At 36.7% G+C, this 23,492-nt stretch overlaps 1 long non-coding RNA gene across 1 annotated transcript in view; it reads right to left on the bottom strand.

The window, feature by feature from the left end:
- Nucleotides 1–23,492, bottom strand: part of LOC120586165 (uncharacterized) — a 54,765-nt gene that overhangs the window by 12,181 nt on the left and 19,092 nt on the right. The window contains exon 4 of the long non-coding RNA XR_005648614.1: nucleotides 6,337–6,461. This is a non-coding gene — a long non-coding RNA (uncharacterized LOC120586165). The remainder of the gene's footprint in view (nucleotides 1–6,336; nucleotides 6,462–23,492) is intronic.

The raw sequence follows: 23,492 nt of genomic DNA, 5'->3' as shown, positions 1-23,492 counted from the left end.
CGGTTAAAGAATGTTATGTTAAGAAAAAGAAGAACAAAAATAAGAATACCTAAGCACTTGCTAGACTATGGGTTAAACAGTTTTATTTGTATTATGTAAGTTTATTCACATTATTAACTCATAAAAAATTATGAAGTATAAATATAGGTGTGACATTTGTCCAAATATGGTACATAATAAAAGTCATCATTATGTGACATTAACAGTAAAACATTAATTACCTTTTTTATATAAAGTGTTCCTCCGAGAATTCAGTTCTCGGTCTTCTTTGCAAAATCCCATAATACCATGACTCATGTTAAATGTAAAGGCATTATTCTATAATATGCCAGAAAAAATCAACATGCACCATAACATAAAGAAAGCTTATTTTGCTAGGTGTTTTTTTCCATATAATCAGGAAAAAAGTTATTTTTATTCACTTTTCTAAAGCGAATTACATTGAAGAAGATTAGAAAGAATATGGAACTGAGCTTTAAAACACATGCATGTGAACCTGGCTTTGTGCCTTAGTCAGCTGTGTCAGTTGAGGAAGTCACTTAACCTCTCTATGACATACTTCCTCATCTATGAAATGAGGAGCACATTTCCATATTATCGGTTTTGACTAAAAAAGCTAATTTATAACACATGCTATTGATCACCCATTTAACAATATTTTCCATTTCTCCTACATCTCCATCTTTTCCTCATCTAGTAATGAATGATCGGTTATCTATTACATATCAGAACCTATTAGGTACTAGGGATACAATATGTAAAACATTACCTTTTTCTTCTATAAGACTACAAACTGAGTAGGAGAACAGTCATGTAAACAAGTAACTCTAATGCAATGTTATCAATGCTATAATAGGGGGAGGGTCTAAGTGCTATAGGAGAACAAACAGTAGAAATAGAGTAGTCAGAAAAGACTTCAGAGAGTATATGACATCTGATTAATGCCTTGAAATGTGAATATTTCATATATTTGCATAAAATCTCCCCTCTCCACTCTCCATACTTTAATGGATATTTAGTCTTCTTTCATGACACCTTAAAAAGCAGTACTCCAACCAACTTGACCATGGCCTTAAACAAAATTACCTATTGACAAGTCACCAAAATAAAACCACATTTCGTCTCTCTTTTGATGTGAGAATTGATCAAAAAATTAAATGAAATAGAATATTGAAGTGTCTTGAAGATATAGAGTCAACTGAAGCATTCAAAGAGTCCACAGTCCCTCTGTCTCTTTTAAGGAAACTCCATTTTTAGTAGTCTGTAGTTTATGGCTTCCTCTAACTTAGATATCCAAATCCCTACATAAGAAATTCTAGCCAAAGAATTAAGCTTCCATTTCTCTTAGGGGATATGGTCAACCTATAAGAACATATGCTGACACATACGTGACATGATGGCTCAAGCATCTCTATTAGGACATCTATAACAGCACATTCGAACCAGCCTTTATCAGTACACCCAGAGCTGTATACTACAACCAGCCTCTATTGACACATCCTGAACTGTACACTCCAAACAGTCTCCATCAGTACATCCACAGCAGTGCACGCAAAGCAAACTAACTAACCAGTTCCTTCATATCAACAACTGCATCAGGATAGCATTGGTGCAGAAAGATTCAGAAGTTGATATGGCAATATGCCAAACTGAATGAAGTAAAACCTTATAGACATGTGTACAATGAGACCATCTAAAGGGTCTTACCTTAGATAAAATGAAAACTACCCTTTTTATATTACAAATAAATCCTTAAGTCTGACAGGAATTCATTGAAAGGGGGAATACTGATGCACTGTTGGCAGGGCTGTGGAAGATTACTATCTTTTGGAAAGTAATCTATTCAACTGTATCAAGAACTTGAAAATGTTCATACTCTTGGACACAGCTTCTAGGATATAACCCTATTTATAAAAAAATAAAATCTTTATGCATGAAGATGAGCACGGCATTGTTTACAGTAATAAAAAAAAAAGTAAAAAAAAAATATAGAAAAAAACACAGTACAATCCAAAAGTTTAACAATAAAAGAATGGCTTACTAAAATTATTGTACATTTATACCTTAATATATAAGACCCATTAAGTAGAACTTAACAAAGGGTTTATAAACCCTTGGAAAACATATAGTTTACAATATTAAAGGAATAAACGAAAATACAAAATCAAATAAACAGTTAAATTTTAGATCACAGCCATGTTTTAAAAATCCACATAAGAAAAAAGACTAGTAGGAAATAAACCAAAAAATTCCCACTGGTTGTCTTTGAGTGAAATCAATTGACTGACATTTATATTATTTTAATTTTAATATTTCTCATCTTTTCTCTAATGAAATTCAGGAAATAAAATTCAGTGAATTAAATGCAATAACTTGAAATGGCCCTGTTTAGGTTTGGTATTAGATGTTCACAGATCCACAGACAGCCAGACAGATGAATGACCAATGCGAACCAACACTAAGTCCAAAAGAATGTCAGTGAACTGAAAAGCTAAGGGAGGCACAATGATATAAAACAAGAAAGTTAGATTCCCAGAACTTATGAGTAATAAGCAGATAAATGCAGAAGAAAAAAATGCAATTAGAAATGCATCTCATTAGTGAGAGTTCTGGTCAAGATGGCAGAATAGGTATATCCTGTGCTCGCCTCCTCCCAGGACCACATCGAAATTACTAAATTACAAAGCAACCATCTTTGAGAACCACCTAAAGTCTAGCTGAACAGAAGTCCTATAACTAAGGATATACACAAGAAGCCACACTGAGACAGGTAGGAGGGGTAGAAACATTGAACAGGCCGGTCTCACATCCATATGTGGAATTAAAAATAGGGAAGGATATCTCACTGCAGAGGTCCCCCCTGAGAAGCAAGGGGTTCCAACCCCAGACTAGTCTCCCCAGTCCAGGGTTACAGTGCTAGGAAGAGAAGTCCCCATAACTTCTGGCTGTGAACACCAAAGGGGATTGTGGCTGAGTGAGATGGAGAGTGGCTGAAATCATAGGCATTCTGCTTAAAGGGGCCATGCACAGACTTACTCACTGACAGGCTCACTCTCTTTGAGCTCCAGTGCTAGAGCAGCAGCTCAAAAGGCACCAGATGTAGGGGAGAGACTGAATTATCTGGCTTCAGGGCGAGGGCTGGAGAGGCAGCCTCCTACCATACGAAGGTGCTGGCGTAAGCCATTGTTCCTTTGTTGAGCCCTCCCCCAATTCAGTGTGCAGACACAGGCGGGCACCATATCTGAGTCTCCATCAACCTGGCTAACACTTCCCTGGTGATTTCAGGACCTCTCCCTACCCAACTTACGGCACCACTCAAGCCACTTTCAGTTTCTTCTTTCATCCAAACAACCTATCTTGACTTATGCTGCAAACTTTCCTAAAATCTGTCAAAGGTTCACAAACTCCCAAAAAAGTAGCATGTGATCTTGGCATGCACTAGCAGCAGATGGCTTTGGTTCACAGCTTAGCCTCTCCCAGACACCTCCGAGCAAAAGTGACAACAACCATCTGCAGATCACTTTGTAGTTCATGTCAAGTGGCCCCAGGTAGGGCACAGGCAGCAGCTAACCTTGCTCTGCACCAAAGCCCCTCCCAAGAGGCCTCAGGACCAACACACCCAGTGGCCAGCTTTGAACCACACCAGAGTACCACACAACCAGATCCACAAACATACCCAAAGGGGAGATTCAGCAGGCACCAGAGCCCTGCTAAATTGAATCCTGCTCCATGGGGTTAGCTCCTCCACTGCAACCACATCCAGTCCTCACAACCGATCATCCCAAGGGTCAATCCCTTTCAGTGATGTACCAACAGCTCAACTACAGGCTCAACTGCAGCAGGAGGGCACACACAACTCACACAAGGGACACATCTGCAGCACCTGGCTCAGATGACTGGGCCCCACAGGACACCTATTACACAAGGCCACTCTACCAAAACCAGAAGATGTAGCAGCTCTACCTAATAGATATAAACAAACACAGGGAGGCAGCCAAAATGAGGAGACAAAGAAACATGTCCCAAATGAAAGAACAGAACAAAGCTTCAGAAAAAGAACTAAACGAAATGGAGACAAGCAATCTACCAGATGCAGAGTTAAAAAACACTGGTTATAAGAATGCTTAATGAACTTAGAGGAAGAGTAGATGAACTCAGTGAGAACTTTAACAAAGAGACAGAAAACATAAAAGTAGAGATAGAAAACATAAAAACGAACCGGTCAGAAATGAAGAATACAATAACTGAAATAAAGAATACATTAGAGAGAATCAACAGTAGATTAGATGAAGCAGAAGAATGAATCAGTGATTTGGAAAATAAGGTAGCAGAAAACACCCAGTCAAAACAGCAACAAGAAAAAAGAATCCAATAAAATGAGGATAGTTTAAGGTGCCACAGGGACAACATCAAATGTACCAACATTTGCATCATAGGGCTACCAGAAGAGAGAGAGCAAGAATTGGAAAACCTATTGGAAGAAATAATGACAGAAAACTTCATTAACTTGGTGAAGGAAACAGACATACAAACCCGGAAACAGAGAATCTCAAACAAAATGAGTCCAAAGAGGCCACTACACAAGGCCACTCTTGATCACACGAAACAGATCATAATTAAAATGTCAAAAGTTAAAGACAAAGAGAGAATCTTAAAATCAGAAAAGCAGTTAGTTACCTACAGGGGAGCTTCCATAAGACTGTCAGCTGATTTCTCAACAGAAACCTTGCAGGCCAGAAGGAATTGGCATGAAATCTTCAAAGTGATAAAAAGCAAGAACAAACAACAAAGATTACTCTACCCAGAAAAGCTGTCATTTGGAATCAAAGGACAGATAAAGAGCTTCCCAAACAAAAGAAAGCTAAATGAATTCATCACCACCAAGACAGTATTACAAGAAATGTTAAAGGGAGTTCTTAAAGAAGAATAAAAAAAGATGAAAAACATGGGATAACTACATATCTATCAACAATTACTTTAAATGTAAATGGATTGAATGCGCCAAACAAAAGACATAGAGTGGCTAAATAAGAAAATAAGGCCCCTACGTATGCTGCCTATAAGAGTCCCACTTCAGATCAAAAGACATACAGACTAAAAATAAAGGGATGAAAAAAGATATTTCATGAAAATGGAAACAAGCAAACAAAAAAGATTGAATAGTAATACTTATACCAGACAAAATAGACTTTAAAACAAAGGCTATATAATAAGAGACAAGGAAGGAACCAGTAATCCCACTTCTGGGTATTTATTTGAAGAAACTCAAAATGCTACCTCGAAAGGATATATGAAACCATATGTTTATTGCAGCATTATTTATAATAGTCAAGATATGGAAGCAACCTGGTGTCCATCAGTGGATGAATGGGTAAAGAAAAAGTGGTACATACATACAATGGAATATTATTCAGCCATTGAAAAGAGAATGAAATCTTGCCATTTGCAACAACATGGATGGACCTAGAAGATACTGTGCTGAGTGAAAAAGTCAGATAGAGAAAGACAAATGCCATTTGATTTCACTTACATGTAGAAACTAAAGAACAAAATAAACAAATAAAACAGAAACAAACTCATAGAGAACATTTGATGGTTGCTAGATGGGAAAGGGGTTGGGGAGAGTGATTGAAAAGAGAAGTACAAATAAGTAGTTGCAAAATAGTCATGAGGATGTAAAGTACAGCATAGGGAATTTGGTCAATAACATTGTAACAACTAAGTATGCTGTCAGATGGGTACTAGATTTATTGAGGTGTTCATTTTGTAAATTTTATAAATAATCGCTATGTTGTACACATGAAACTAATATAATATTGCATGTCAACTGTAATTATTTTATAAAATACATATTTTCTACTATAAAAAAGATAAAATCAACTGGTTAGCAAAACAAAAGCATCACATTTTTCAAATAATGTGCACATAGATGAATTCAGAACCTTAATTTAACCAAAAAACAATTCAATTAATTCAATAAATCTTTATTGAGAACCTGCTGTATGCCAGGTACTTGTCCATGTGTCTGATACACAAAGATAAATATGACATGCCCCTGTCTTCAAGAAGCTTAGCAGAGTATGATTCACTGCTATGGCTTTTATTATATCTGGATTTAATTAATTCAGATACTGTCCCAAAAACTGCCTAAAGATAAGAAATTTTAAAACGTCTTATTTGGACTTGTTGAGAGGAAGGAAGATTAAATTCCAAGGAACTGGCTAATAAGAGAGATTAAAATTTGGAGTTAGAAAGTCAAGTTAAAAGTTCAATAATTCGTGCTGAGATCCTACAGCTGTTAACACCAAAACAGGCTGGATGAAGAAGTCAGCTTACCAGAAGTGAATCAGTTGGCCACGACCATTTGTTGAGAGTCCACTGCAGCCAGACATAGCATGAAAGCACTTGAAACAGCGCACAGAAAACAGAACATCCAATCTCTTCCACAAGAAGCTTCCAAACTGATTAGGGAAACACAATACACAAAAGAAATAAAGAAAACTTGTATAAATTTCACTTGTCAGTAAATCTAAAGGAAAAAAAATAATACATGGGAATAAAGAGGGCATCACACAGAGCAGGGAGCATAATCTAGAGTGTGAAACATCAAACATTAGCTGGAGAGATATATTTGAAGCTGCATTCTGAAGGTAATGAGGGACGCTGACAGAAAAGAGAAAGGAATGGCATGCTTGATGTACAGAATAAGGCCAGGAGGTTGAGTTTGGCTTCATTCTAACCCAAAGATTCCAAACTCTGACTGCACCTGGGTGCTTTTTAAACACACCATCATCCAGAGATTCTGACTTCATTGAGCTGGGCAGGGCCCAGGCATTAATACTTTTAAGAAAGTTGCCCAAGGGGTTCTGGTGTTCAGCCAATGTTGAGGACTCCTGGATAAAGCGACCATATAACTAAAAAACAAGAAATGATGTACTTGAAATGGGAAACAGATATTGGCAACTTAGTTAAAAGATAGCTTTAAATTCCATAATTAATTTGGTTCATTAGACTGTGAATTCCTTGGAAGCAGGGATCATGTTTTTATTCATTTCTGTATAAACATAATACTTTTGAATGATAGTTGAATAAATGAGTGAATACAATAAGTAAAAAAACAGTCACTGTAGGCACTTCAGTCAATAGATAAGATGATAATGATGTTTAAGGGAGATTACTTCAATATTATAACAGAAGGGAAGAGAAATAGGCAATGACTAACATCTACTGAGTGCTCTCTATATGCCAGGTGCTTTACATGCAGTGTGTTGTTTCATACTCATACCAGTCTATTAAGTAGACATTATTATCCCAAATAAGACAGTTGAGGTCCAAGATCACTCAGCATTGATGAGAAGCAAAACTGGAATCTGGTTTTATAAGAATGATGTAATGATTCTTGGTGGATGCCTAAATGTATATAAGCAAACTGTATACAAACCAACCTAGGCTCAAATTTCTGAAGAGTTCCAGCTTTTGACCTATTCTAATGATGCAGAAATGGTATGTGATTCAATTAAGATATTTACCTAACTACAAGATTAGAGCTCTTAATAGTAATCAGACAGGTGGGTCAACATCTGGTGTTTCTGGAAAATCACTTCTATTTATCTCTTCTCGCATAGGATTTTATTAGAAATATAATAGAAAGGAACACAGGTCTCATCGCACATTGTTTTAAAATAAGAAATTACATTGCTTTATAATTTAGGGGAAATTGTTTACCATCCACTGTTTCTCCATTCACATTTTTCCTTTCATCCTTTCAGAGCTTGTCTGAAAAGAAATGTCTCCACTCTATCTGATGCCATCAATTATTCAGAACAGCGGGATTATAGGTCAATAGAAATAAGAAATTAAGAAATGAAAGCGGGTTCCTCACATTCATTTGTTAAAGTCTGTGGTTGTCTTTAAAAGGTTGCTCTAGATTACCTTATACTGGGAACTATAAGAGAACAAGCCCCTCAGAACAGTAAATTTGTTTAAAAAGTAAAATTGAGGACCTTTCAGGTAATACTACCCTCTACTTAAAAATAAGCAGAAGACCTCAATTTAAAAGAAAGAAAAGAAGAAAAGGAAAGAAAAAAAGAAAAGAAAAGGAGGAAAGTGAGAAACCATTCTATCAGCATTGAGCAATATTGATATGAACAAGTCAGACACATTCATTGCTTTGTGATTCTTTGGGAAACCGGAAACTGGATCTTTTGAGAAGCTATGTGTTTAGGTATAAGCAGAGCCAACTACTTGAATGACGATTTGCAATATATTGCCAACTAGAAACACAGCTGACTTCTTAAAACTCTTTACCTTATAACTTCAACCACAAGAATCATATAACCTTTATACATTTTCCACTCTACCTCCTGTTTATATTAATAATCTTATCATTGGAAAACCCTGAAGTCCCTATTAAAATTTCACGCTCAAGATCAACAACTACTCTCTCTGAAATATTAATTCATTCATTAATGAAGTTTGCTCATATTTTTAAATCTCAAACTTTTAATGTCTCTCTGTCTGGTCTGTTCCTCCCCTCTCAGATCCTTGCTCAATTCTATCATAAATGGCATCACTTATTTTTAATTGGCATCAAAGCTTCAATGTTCTAATTGTAAGCTTTGCATCTGGCTTGAATTCTGCACTGGGGATATTTAACAAAGCTCTTGTGATGGTCTCTGAATTGCTTTGGAAAAAAGAAAATAGCATTATCTAGAAATTTCCCTGAGCTATCTTTAGAACCAGCTTACCGCCCTCTGGCAGGAAAACTTACCCTCTGGATCTCCTGGAAGGGTAAGTTACCCGGAAGGGTACTTTTGGAGTTGAAGGATTTTTCTAGCTTATTAGATGTAAGATTGGGGCTTCTCCATAGGTCATCCTAGGAGGGCTGCTCTAAAAAGATAAAGCCCTTGGTCCAGAGGAGACACAGAAGTCTTCCCTGTTATGGACACCAGCTGTCACTTATTACATAAGTTATAAATTCCATTTCTTTCCTTTTCCACTCCCTACATCTCTCATCACTATACACTCTGCTTCTTATTCTTTACTTCATAGTGAAAGAAAAAGGGAAGTGAACGATGATAAAATTGTTCAAAGGTTACATAATCAAAAGCAGAACTCAAACCATGAAACCAGTTGCTACAGTAAAACCACCAAACTCCAACTGAAGAAAAACACCAAGAGAAGCAAAGTCTTCTGCTAAATATGGCTTATAGAAATGAAAGTATTTTAGAAGGCAGGCCCCACATGAGAGCCCCAGTGATCATATACTCTCAATACCTAGAAGAGGCTGAGACAGAGGCTACTGCCCTCGGCAGCCCACAGTATGCAAAGCTCTGTGCTCAGCATACAGCCCAGGTTTTCCCCCTCATTCAGTTGTGCACATACAGTGTTCTTCTTTTCCCTTTTTCATTCCTTAAATTACTACTTTCCTCGGAGATTAGGTTTTTAGTCGTCTTTCTTTCACTGCAATACAATGCTTTGCAATAAATGCTTATTGAATTTAAAATTCTAAATGGAGGCTGTGCTATTCACACACGTCTTTCCATTGCAAATACACCAATGGGAAGATCTATTTCTATACATACAGACCAGTTCTACATGACGAGTATGCAGGAATTTCTTAAAACAAATTGTTAGGATGTCATGTTTTAAGCGCATTTTGCATATAGCACTCAAACACTATGTGTCAATAATTTGAATATTAGTCTTTAAATTTGTTATTTTATGAGGTGATATTCAACTGTCAATACTTTTTCTTATTTGAATGCAAAAAAGGAGGTGAGGGAGATGCAGCAATTATGCCTCTTCTACATGACACACAAAAAAATTAATTGAAATACTCATAAATAGTAATACTTTTCATACCTCGAAACTCTAGTTACAGTTTCTATTTTGACACCGAATGACAGCAAAGGGGTTTTCCTTTAATTTTTTAATCAAACCAAATTGAGAGAAAACTGAACATATTTCCTTAGCATCTTCAGTCAACAATCTTCATAGCTACTGAATTTTCTCTAAATTCATTTCGCCACTCGCAAAACAGAAAGTAAGAAAACTGGGAGAGTTTTTTTCAGGTCAAAAATATCATACCTCAATTTCTCTCTAGGTCAAGTATAAGAAGTAAGGGGGAATATTTCCACATACAAACTTCCGTCCCCACTTCCTTTTGCATATAAAACGTTCTCTGAATCCAGTTGCGATAATAACAATCATCTGAAATTTTAACTTTGTTCCAAGCTTTACACATTATCTCCATCTAACATCTACAACAACCTTGTGAAATTAGTATTGTTATTATCCCCATTTTACAGAGAGAGAAACTGAGGCTTCCAGAAGTGAATTAACTTGCTCAAGTTTCTTCAGGTAACTTTTTTCTTCTTCTTATAGGAAAAGGGAAAAGAGAGACTTATCCAAGGTCTCATACCATAAGAATATAGAAGAGAGAGGATTGAGACCCTTGGAAAATGTTGAAAATGAGGCTGAAAAAATTAATTTACATGAAAGCACGGGTGACAAGATCAGATTCCATTCTCTTATCTCAGTAGAAAGGTATTGGCTCCTTTTCTCAAATCAAACTGAAGGAAATTCTCCATGTGATGGTAAAGGTAGCCCAAATTTTCACTGACTGACTAGCTGTGTGGCTTTGAGCAAGGTCTTCAGCCTTCTTGGGACTCAGCTTCCTAATCTCTGACATAAAAACAAGAAAGATTTGTCTCTTGAGGTGGTTGTGGATGGTTCCTTCACAGCACATATTGGTGTTGTACTTTAGCAATGACTTGTTCAAGAGATCGCTCCCCCACTAGATGGTAACCTTCGTATAGCAGGGACCTTGTCTGTCTTGCTCACTGCTGTACTCCCAGGGTCCAGCTCTGTGCCTATCATAGAGTAAGTGCTTGAGTAACTGAATGAATGTATGTTAAATATTTTGCGTGTATTTAATCCTCACAACAACCCTATGAGGCACATATCATTATTTATCTCTTGAGGTGGTTGAAATAACCTGTAAAAAGCCCTTAGTATGTAGTAGTCACTAAAGAAAAAACTTAGAGTAAAAGAAACTTATACTAAATTCTCAGTGGAAGAGATAGAGACTGTGGGCTCAGGAACCAGAAGCCTTAAGCCTCAGAATAACTCAGTCTCCACGTTCAGAAGCTACTGGCCTCTGCCGTCACCAGAAGGGGGACCATACCTGGAACCTATTCTCTGCCTCACCCGCAGGAACACTTGCCTCCATCTGGCTCTTAGGAACAAGTCACAGAATCCCAAGGAGGCCTCCTCTTCACCCCATTCACAGGCACAAGGCCTTCCATAAAACACAATTTATCATATAAAATGAGGTACATCAAAAATTCAGTGTCAGAATAGCTCTGTATTCCATGGGTGAAGGTCTGAACCTCCTCCCTTAAAATTTCCTCACCCCAATTGTTTCTAGGCCTGAGCTCATAACTACAAATCTATGTGCAAACATGCTGAGGTCATCTTCCTTTATATGAGATAAGTATGAGCAGGAATGCAAAATAAGGACCAATTCAGTTTATGTCATTGCAAAATTACTTCATTGCTGAGGAAAACCCATAGAATCAGTCATATAATTTTTGAAATCAAGTTTATTAAACTGAAAGGTTCCATGAAGCCACTGTCAAAAGGTTCACTCATTATCAAACTATTGTATATATCTCAGTATCTAATGATTCCTGTCTTTAGGCCTTGGTTCTAAAATTCCCTCTAAATAACATATTTTAGTTCTGTATTAGATTTCTTTCTCAATTATCAAAATTTAATATCCTAAAGAGACACGATTTAAAATAATTATTTTAAATATTTCCAATTCTCTGAATCATATTCCACAGAGAGATATATAATAGGAACTCAAAAATAAAGAGCCTTTTGATACATTAGCATAAATAAGATCAACAACCAGGAATGCCCTGAAACCTCTCATTCAGTTTACACAGTGTCTAACATCAATTCCACAGGAAGGATAGTTAGGAATGTCATTTATGATATAACCATGCATAGGGGGAAAATCTAAAAGTAGACTAATACGGAAAAAAATCTAACATTTTTAAATGGTTGTTTTTGTGTAGTACAAATTTAAGTGATTTCTCCCTCTTTCTGATTTCGTTATTTTCCATATTAGTTTTAAAATACAGAAAAATCTATGTTTCATAAAATCTATGATACTATAATTTTTTTATATTTTTTTGATCAGGTTTAGTAATGTACAATTTACATACGATAAAATTACGATTCAAAGAGCATTCGGTTGGGTGACCAACACCACAATCATGACAAAGAACATTTCCATTACCTCAGTAAATTTGTTCAAACGACTTTGTAGAGTCTTCTCACCCCAGCCCCTGGTCTTTGACAACTAGTGATCTGCTTTCTATCACTATGATTTTGTCTTTTCTAGAATTTCATATCATCAATATTATACAATATGAAGACTTCTACACCTGGCTTTTTCACTTTTATCCATGATGTTGTATGTACACATAGTTTATTCATTTTTATTGCTGAATACTATTTCGTTATATGTATATACCACGATTTATTTGTCTATTCACAGATGATGGACATTTGGATTGTCTCCAATTTGGGCCTACCATGAATATTTGTACACAAGTCTTTGTGAGGATATGTTTTCATTTCTCTTTGATTAATACCCAGAAGTAGAATCGCTGGGACATAAACTAAGTGTGTGTTTAACTTTTTAAAAAAGTGACAAACTGTTTTCCAAAGTGGCTATATAATTTTTCATTTCCATCAGCAATGCATGAGAGTTTCAGTTGTGCCACACCCTCTCTAGCAACTGGTTTTGTCAGTCTTTTTAATTTTGCCATTCTAGTAGGTATGTAGTGGTATATTATGGTTTTAATGTGCATTTGCTTATGACTAATCATGAGTAGAAGATGCCACTGATATTTAATGTGTTACTAAGAAAAAAAATGCTATCAATTAAATAGTGAAGCAATGCTTTCTTATCACTTAAAATTTTTATTTTATAGCCCTTTTAAAAAGCTTCCTTAGATTTATTTAGGCATAGACTTTTTATCATTTATCTCTCACATATGAATAAAAAAGAATATATAGGCAAAATTATTGGTGAAGAAAACCCTAAAAGTTCTTCAAATTTAGATTTCAGCTCTTCTAAATCACCTTCTGGCTCAGAGTTACCAATGTGTTTTCCACATAACATTGACTTCTGTGTCAACAACGGCATTAGAGAGCAGCCTTTTATTTCAGAAGTCTGTACCATTATTGCTTCTCAGATTTTTCTCCAAGCCACTAACAACATTCTGCAAATTTTGATGTTGACACTTATTTGCTCTTACTAGACTAGATTGAATTCCTTATTAGAAGAGATTTCCATTCCTTCTTCAAATGGATTATAGACTGAAATGGTGAAAAGTTTCAGTTGTCCAGTCAGTCATGCTACCAGCAATGATAACCAAGATTGCATATGCCTAGACGACAAAAAAATGAATTAACTGCCCCAAAGGAACTATTGTAAAATGTCAATTGTAAGATATACCCCAGTTTCAAAGATGTAATGATATGTAAAAAGGTGCCTCTTGAGAACATGAACAGTATCAAATAAGCATACTTTTGAAAAGTTGTCTTCTTTACCTTAGATCTATGTATTTCAATACAGAAAACACGCTGATAAAAGCTGAACATTCATCATTTTTAAATTGCAACTAATTAATTATAGTCTTAACATACACTTCAATGGTTTGTAAGTTAGTTTTCTCTCCCCACGTAGATGATAAATTAAGGAAGGCTATCTTTGATTCCTCTCATATTGTTTACAGCATTGTTTTTCAAATTGTGTGTAAACCTATTACAGAGCTGTGAAATCATTTTACTGGGTCATGACCAGCACTTTTTAAATAAAATAGAATAAAAAACATAAAAGAGGTATACACAGTAAAAGTAAGAATCATTTCATAATACTTTTGTATTATATATGTACAACTGTATACATATATACATACATACATACATATATACAACTGTCTTATATATGTATGTACTGGTTCTGATATTAAATATACTTTTATAGCATGCCAAAATCAAAAATGTTGGAAAAACACTGCTATAATAGCATGAGAAACATTCAATAATTCTGATTGATTTTTGCAGACTGAAGCCAATTTTAAACTTTTTTAAGTGGCTCCCAAACTTTGTTTCAATTCTTTAAAACTTGTTATCAGTTTGATATATTTTTATCTTCTTTCAGCAGGGGCAATATTGGAAAAACACTTGTAATCTCTCAGTTTATTGATATGATTACAATACCGCAATCTAACATATTTCTTCTTTTTCTAAGGGGAAGAGTCTCAATTCCCAACATGCAAATGAGAAAATTAGAATTCTGTCATCTGGGCTGGACCCTGACCTTTTAGTCCAAGAGAGGCTAATTATTTAGCGCCCTCTCAAACTGAGATTCTTTAAACAATTATTCAACATTTATTTGAAAGCCCTCTGCTCAATTCTTCAATCAGTAAGTCTGACCCCAAATGACATGAAGACCCGGGGCAGGGGCGGGGCAGAGCAGGGAACCAGATCTATCCTCTCTTGCAAATGGTTCCAGGACTACTCATTTGCAGTTTCTCAAACACATCATTTGTAGGGAAGTCACCTTTCACGCACACAACTTAACAAAATATTTCTTCCAACCAAACTTGGTAGTCTTTCAGGGAAAAGTTCTGGTACATATAAGTTGTACCATCTCTATTACTTCTGCAGTAATGTCCAGCTCCCTGGCAGAGTGGCTTCCACCAGAGCACCTGGCTAACCTACCTCATACTCCTTTTAATCTAATTTTGGTTATAATAGAAAAATCTCTGTCCTGAAGCCAGGAGATTAGAGTGCCTGTCCTGGCCATGTCACACTACAAGGGAACTTCGGCATTTTAGTCAGACTCACTGGGCTCCATTTTCTTCATTTATAGACAAAGTGAGCTTTCTGACCATGTGGTCTAATGTGCTTTTTCTCTCCACGATTCCATATCTTTGGTGAATAATTTTCATATCTGCCCCAAGGGATGGGGGTTATGAGATGTGGGAATACGGACCTTAAGACCATGCCTTCTTTTTGCCACAAAAATTCTACTGTAATCAGTATTGTTAAGTCTTTCTAAGCTTTCATTTGAATAAAAGATTCCCTGAACAAAATAAATAAAATAAAATTATAAAAAATGTATTCATTTCAAGTATTTGTTGAGTAATCACTATGTGCCGGACACTGTTCTAGGTGCTAGGGTTTTCCTTGCGACTAAGACAGAGAAGGCCTCTGCACTAGTGGATATTTGAATGAGCATTTATGTTAAAGTAATTTGTAAACTTGAAAACACTATGCAAGGTAATATGCTTACTTACATTAAGTGGATATCATTTTGTAAAAAATAATTTCATGCTTTTCCATTAAAATATTCCTATCAGATCTAGTATTGTTATGGTCCATAAGAAGAATAAAGTTGAAAACATCTGTATAATTGACCGCAAAATGAAAACATTTTAGAAAAAGAACTGAATTTCTGTAAAATATATCTTACAAAATGAAGTTAACAAAGACATTATAACATTTCCTTTCAAATAAGGAAGTGCTGTTCATTTGTGAGATTAAAATCATGAGAGCAGAGATTGAAATAGCTAAAAACTAAATGCTATAACTAGCATTGTTCTGACTTTTAGCAACAGCTATCCCTTTCACAACACTGTGAGCTCCTTGAGAGCAGGAGGCTGAGAGCTATTTCTATATATCTATTTCTCTCACAGCATCTACAGCATGACTTTATTCCACATTAACTTACATGAAATATGCCAGACACTCAGCTCTGGGAGATAATATCCACTGCCACCACCATCATAAGTGGAGTGACTACACGACCCTGGTTCACACAGGACAGCCCTTGTCTAAACCTGTTGTAAGGTAACAGTGTTCCCTTCCACGCTCAGAAGGGTCATGTTTGGCCAGATAAGTGATATATTTGCCCTAATCATAAGCCTCAGTGACATTGATTCTACTTTTCAGTTGCTTTTAAGGTTAGGAATTCTAGAACATCCTGGCTCAAGTTCTGAATTTATTTTACTCTATAAGCAAGTAGAGTAAGTGTAGACCTTAAGAACTATATTCCTGTTCCACTTTCACTATAGTATATTATGAACTCCAGTCTCTTAGGGGGAAAGTTTGTCTTGGGGAAACTAAGCAAAATCAAAAGCACACCTTGCCATATGAAGACAAGGCCACCAAAAACTTGACTGAAAGGCAAGAAATCAAGTTTCCACTACAAGCAAAGACATGACCTGAAGGGAACCTTTCACCTCAATCCTGGTGAGCCTACATTTCCAACAGGCAGATATGCCCTGCTTCCTGCTACATCTGGGGATTTAGGAGGATAATTGGATCACATATGTTAATCACTTTGAGTTCTATGGAAACAGATGCAAATAAATTCCTAGCTTTGTTAGAGGAATGTTGCAAAGACCCGACTGTAGGAGAACTCCTCACTGGTCATAACTCAGGGAAATCATCCTAATCTAGACTTCAGGTTGCATCAAATGCACACAATAATACTAATGCAGCAGCACCCATTTCACTCTTCCCCATCTTCTATCTCACAATAATGCAATGAAAATGAACAGGAAGGTGACATCTTGGGGGAAATGACAGCACACAACATTTATGTCAGGGGAATGCCGGCATGAGTAGCCAAGTTTTAAATATAGCAAAAAACCTTGAAGAGAAATAAAGTAAAAGCAGTCTACATCATTTGTATTTATATAAATAAAGTTCAAATCAGGGCACTGAGCCATGGACTTCTGATTTCTAATCCCCTCTCTGTTCCGAGCTTGGCAGCGATAGAGGCAGTTATGTGGCAGCCCCGACAACACACCAGAGACCCTAAGGAGAAGGTCCCAGAAAAGAAAACACCACCTTCCTTCTTCCTAAGCTGAAATTAATTCCTGCCTAGTCCTAGAAGTCCACAATTAGATAAAAAGAGTTCTGGAGGCATCAGTCTGACCCCAGGGAAAGTCTGAAGCAAGATGCCCACAGTCAGGTACTCTTGAGAACAAGATATTTATAAATTGATGTCAAACTGACAAGTTTATGTCATCCTGGACCTGTACAAGGCATATAATCCCAAATTTAATTATTGTAACAGGTTAACATAACCACTTCCCTTTTTCCTCTTTATTACTTCTTAGCTAACCTACTTTTTTACCCCAAAATGACAAATCTTTTAACTTCTTTACATATTAGTTTCCCCATTGGCAAAATTAGTGGGATAGGGACTACATTTAGGCAACAACCATGCCAAGAATGTTAGAGAAGCCCCATACATTTTTCTTAAAGCAAAAGCATAGCTATTATCTCCCTACCCCAATCATCTTAGCAAAGTGTAAGAACCAAAGTGAAAGGAACCTGAGACACCAACATCAAAGGCAAGCTAATTCTGTTGATACAACAAAGGATGGTTATGATGTAATCAGAGCCATACATAGTTCCACAAAACACTTCATTTATCCATAATACTCATGTTCATTCCTTCCTAGTTTCATTTACCTCTGTCTTCAACTTGGGGCTTAAAGTCAAAGCGACTTGCCCACTCATTGGCCTCAAAGAACTTGCTCCCATCCACTCTGCCTAGAAAGGGCACCAAAGCAGAAGTTAGGAGTCTAAGATCTAAGCACACTCCCAAACAAGAACCATTTAACCTCCTAGACCGATTTTCTTCTCCTGTGCAATGACGGGTTTGGTCTCCATGAAATTTAAGATCCCTTCATATTCAAATACCTCTAACTTTCCTAAAACTCCTTACTCTTTCTTTTACAACCCCTCCTTTTTTTTTTTGTCTTCTTAACAGTTGTGCTCTCATGAGCTCCTATATATGTAATCACCTGGCAGAGGCAGAATAGCCCAGAAGTTAAAAAGTTCATTTTTGGAACCAGAGAAACCAGAATTGAAAGTCCAGTCCTACTACTTACTAGCTTTATAAATTAGGGTAAGATATTTTGCCTTATCTGTACAATGAGAGTAATAATGTTAGGTGCCTCATAGGGTTGTTGTGAGGATTAAATACATGCAAAATATTTAACACATATTCATTCAGTTATTCAAGCACTTACTGTGTGATGGGCACAGAGCTGGACCCTGGGAGTACAGCAGTGAGCGAAACAGACAAGGTCCCTGCTATACGAAGGTTACCATCTAGTGGGGGAACGATCTCTTGAACAAGTCATTGCTAAAGTACAACACTGATATGTGCTGTGAAAAAAGCATCCACATGCAAGATGCTGAACAGTGTAATGTAACAGGGAAGTTAATTTTGGTGGGGGCTTGGCAAGAATATTGTCCTCAAGGAAATTAAGGATGAGTAGGATGAAGTCAGGGAAAGGGATCCCAAGCAAGGTTGAGGAAAGGCTATGGGAAACCCTAGAGCTAGAAGGAGTGGACATAACCAGAGACCCTGAGTGCAGGAGAGGCTAGAAAAGTAAGCACAGGTTTCATCATGTAGGCAGAGTAGGCACAAAAATGTTAGTTGTCATTATAACTGTTCCCACAAATGTAAGATATCCAACATGGAATCTATCTTCTGTCTAAAACAACTCCTCCCTCCTGCCTTCCCCCATTTCTTGTCATGGTAATGTTAATTTGCTAACCTTCATATCTTGAAATCCTCCTGGGTAATTTTCTCCCCTTAGCCTTTCCATTCATTTATTCCACAAGATATATAATCTAGCATTTCAACTCTTGAAGTTTCTTCCACCCTGGACCCTTGTTTCCGCTTTCACGGTTCCCACCCAAGGCCTTATTACCTTATGCTTGAGTAATAGCAATAGTCTCTTAACTGATAGTCTTATCTCTATTCTCTATTAACTCTAGAAAGTGCTACCCACAGACTAAATACTACAAAGTACTACTTTATTCTTATTTATTACTGCTATAAAAAGTTACTGGTCTCTCATCAACCTTCAGATGAGACCAGTTTCCAGAGTCCTTTGAGACGTTTCCTGCCTGTCCGTGGCTGCTTCACAGCGGGAAGGGAGATCTCCATTCTCTCCAAACTGATCTCATGTCCTCCAAACACATAAGATTCATTCCAGATTCTAAATCAGAGACTCTCAACCCACTGTCACCCTAAAAAGTTCTTAAAGTACCCATCCTTTGGCTCACTCCTGGAGATTCTAGAGAGAATCTTAGTTGTCCACATTTTTTTTTTAAGCACTCAGGTAACTGAAATGTGCAATCGAGGCTGGAACTGCAGCTCTTTGCATTCTGTCCTGCTGGTTCCCTGTCTAGGACACCTACACAACTTCCCTCCCCCACCCTCTCTTCTCCACCCTTATAGGTTCAACGATTCAGATTGCCCCTACTCCTGACCATCTAAGTCCCATCTTTTTTAAGACCTTTAGAGTAATAACGGTTTGAATCAATTGTTTGGCAACTCCATCATAGGAAGTTGATCCAAAACTTCTCATTTAGTGGGAGTCCTAGAACTCCCTCTGGTATATCATGGAATCAAAAGACTAGTGTGAGCCAATCTTGGAAACTAGCCATCATTTATAAAATTGCATCCATGGAAAAGCAAATCTGCTCTTATTGAAGAACCTAAAGACCATTAGGAAAATGTGTTCAGATTTCCAACTTGACCCGTCAAGTATGCTTCCCTGCCTATCCTTACTGCCCTCGCCAGCTCTATGGGAGCAAGGAATTCCATTTCTCCAACATCTCATATTCTAGCAGACACAGGACAAATCTTCAAGGCCTTGGTGAGGCTTTCATGTCCTAAAGCACCAACTGGAGCCTCTTCCACAACACATAGTGCTTGCCACTTTGCTAAGTATATAGCATACACACTGCAGAAGTCTATTGTCTCTCCTCAATCTTGGAGACCCTTAATACAAATGGATTTTCTAAATAACCTAAATTCATCTCTTTGAATACACAAATATTTTTGTTCTTTCTTTTTTCTAAATTTATTTTTCAATTATATTTTACATATAATATTATATTAGTTTCAGGTGTACAACATAGTGATTAGACATTTATATACATTACAAAGTGATCACCCTGTTAAGTCTAATACCCACCTGACACCATACACAAGTTATTACAATATTATTGACTGTATTCCCCATGCTGTACTTTACATCCCCACGACTATTTTTACAACAGGCAATTTGTACTTCTTAATTCTCTTCACCTGCTTTTGCCTATCCCCTACCCCAGCCCAATGTGACAATCATCAGTTTGTTCTCCGAATACACAAATTTTCTGTCTCAGCCATTCTGACAGAAATCTGTTTTAAACATCACATTCTTACACACCTTCCCGAACAGAGTAAATAGATTGAAATGATTTCCACTCAGAACCATTACTACAAGCCCGCAGCCAAGCTATGTAGCACCATATAGACCCCCAAGAAGGGTTTTAAGGTATCTAAACTTCTCCCTGCCCCCATATATATTTAATTATCTCAGACAGAAACACTTGGCGTGAATAACTGAGCAGAAATAAAATGACCGTCTACCTTGCGCCTGAGCCTTTCTGTAAACTTTCCCATGTGACACACACCTAATCTTTGCTGTGCACATTCCATGTATTCTGGATAAAGTCCCGAGGGTGACTCCTCTCCTTTTAGGTGACCTCCAAAAGCATACTTAAATTTACCAATATTTCTCACTGTTTAAGGGTCTCTTTGTTTCCTGGGTCATTAACCCCAAGGTGGCCAGAAGGCTGAAATTAAGTGAATGTGAAAGAGGGACTCTTTTTGGGTGAGAGTCACTTTGCATTAATTATTCAATGATTCTGGTTTTTAGGTGGGAAAATTGCAATAAGCAATGACCTACAAGGGAGTGTTAGGGCTAACATCTCCACCCCCACCCTAATCATATGACATAAAAATCTAAGTAGACTTTGTATTAATATTGAATATTTGCTTGAAATTAGAGAGTCACAGCTTAGACCATTTCCTAAAAATCTGCTTGGGCCCCAAAATGCACAGCTAAGTCCTTTAATATATTCCATGACCTCCCTTAGCATAAAGGGTCACAATTCCCTGGTTATAACCTTATACACCAGCTCCCAGAGCCTTTCCAAAATACCCGTCACACTCAAAATAAGACATGCTTCACACAGGAAAAATAAGGGGAAAAAGAATACATGCTTTAGATTTAGGCCAAAGTAAGCACCCATAGCTAACATGTTATCAGTAGCTATAACCATAAGACTTATTTGCCCTATGTGATAATTTTCTGATTTTGAACTTGTGGTAAGTATTGTAACGCATACATTTTCTTCCTACTTGAAGCTCCTGTTCTTTCTCAAAGAAAAGTAAAAACTAAAGCTATTTCTGCACCTACATTGTTGTTATGACATCTTTATATCTGCAAATAAATCTTCATCCATAAGTTTTGGCAGTGGTTTCTCTCTTCTCTTCTCTTCTCTCTTATCTCTTCTCTCTCTCTCTCTCTCTCTCAATTATGGGAAACTTGAAATAAAAATGAATCAGCAACAATGACTGCGGCACTTAAGGAAATGTATGATCAGGTTTATAATTCAGGTTTATATATTAGCTGTTGAAGAAACTCAAGTATTTAACTCCCAATTTATGATAAAAGTATGAGTAATAACATCTCTCAGTCTGCATCTGACTCAACTCGCTTAGTTTATCCAAATCTAATGCCTACATGTAGTTTTGACTCTGTGTTAATTTCACCAACAGTTTAATCCTTAATATTTGTATTTATCCAAAATGCCTTATTTCTAGTTTTGAGACAAAACTTAGAATAGTGTCTTTGAAATGCTCAGGAAACATTACTGCTCTACCTGATGGTAAATAGCATTAGACAGAGAAATTATTTCTCAGGGAACTATGGGAAAGAAGGAAAGGGAGAAGAAGGTAATTACATAAGAGAAGCACTAATTAGTAATCAACTAAATATTTTCAAATTTTTCTAAGGATTATTTAATTTATGTCTTTCCTATCACCACATCAAATCTAAACTTCTCTGTCTGGCTTTCCAGATTTGGCACTATCCTTCCCATTTAATCATATTTTCCACTTTGTCCTAACACAATGTGTCTGCCCCCTTGGGTCCCACACAGGCTCTGTTCACTCTCACCTAAGTAATTGTGTGACTTGACCATCTAGGAAGTGTGTGCATATTAGAAAGAATACTAAACTAGGAGACAGTAAGCCAGAATTTTATTCCTTTCTTGCTAATAATCTGAGTGACTTTAGCTATGTTACTTAATCCCTGTGAGCCTCAGTTTCTTCATTTATAAAATGAGAGGGTTAGCTTGATGCTGATCATGATTATATCACTTCCTAGAGAATTCTCCATACCTACATTACTAACTTATTCTTTTAATTTCATAGTGTTTATCATCATCTGATATAATATCTATTTTCTTATTTAGTTTTTCTTACCTACTTCCATGAGAATGAAAGCTCTGTGTGGGCAGTTTCTTCTCGTTTTGTTAACTGCTCGTTCCCAGTACTTAGAGAAGTTTAATGCATCATGGCTACTAAATAAATATTTGCGAAATTAATGAATATGCATTAAAGCATTGCACATGTTATTCTTCCTCAAAGATGCTACAGGTAAAATTTCCTCCATCAGATTCCGCTGACTACCACAAATCCAAATCTCTCCCTTCCATCTCTTCTAACACTATTACAGTTTGTGCCATACAGTTTGGCATTCAAGAATTCTCTGAATCTCCCAGAAATGTCAGCAATAACTTCTTTTGTTAAGAGTATACATTTTGTAGGGCCAGGACCACGTCTTATACCTAGTCTGTCATATATTTGCTAGATATTTGGTTGATTGAATTAATGAACAATTGCAGCCTTGTGTTAGGCAACTAACTCAGGTTTCGGTCATCTGCACCTCTTATCTGCTAATCTCTACATCTGTTCTCTGGACAGGGCTTTTTGGGGTGATGGAATCATCCTAGATAAGTCTCTGCAAGCAGCAAAGGAGAGCAGTCAACATTTCCTTTCCAGTGCCTTTGGCCAGTATGTAATCGTACCCACTGGTATTACAGAGACTATAGGGGCAGAGGGAATTTGGGGAGAGAATCAGAATAAAAAGAACTGGAAGGATCTTTTAAATAAGAGAAAGAAGAAGTAGAGGACTTGACTTCCAACAGAATTTTAGAGCTAAAAAAGCATGTTAGACATTATCTCTTCTCTTACCTTGTGTAGGTCAGAAAAAACTGACAACTAGAGAAGCGAAGCGACATGCCTCAAGGCACCCAAGATTACTGGTGAAAGTACAATGATACTGCTGATCAAAATCTGGTCTGGGAAACTGCATTTTATCATTAAAGTTTTACGGGAAAACCATTTGATTTGTAGCTATATCAAAAAGCTTTCTAAAATATATCTGCAAGGATATACAATATATTGGGACATTTACTTTTAAGTGTAGCCTAGTTAAAGTAATTTAATCTGCCCTTGATATTTTAGGTTC

Source organism: Pteropus medius, unplaced genomic scaffold, assembly GCF_902729225.1.
Source record: "Pteropus medius unplaced genomic scaffold, Ma_sr-lr_union100, whole genome shotgun sequence".
NCBI classification, from domain to species: Eukaryota; Metazoa; Chordata; class Mammalia; order Chiroptera; family Pteropodidae; genus Pteropus; species Pteropus medius.
Note: the sequence above shows the minus strand (reverse complement) of the source record. Positions and strands in the feature narration are given on the sequence as shown.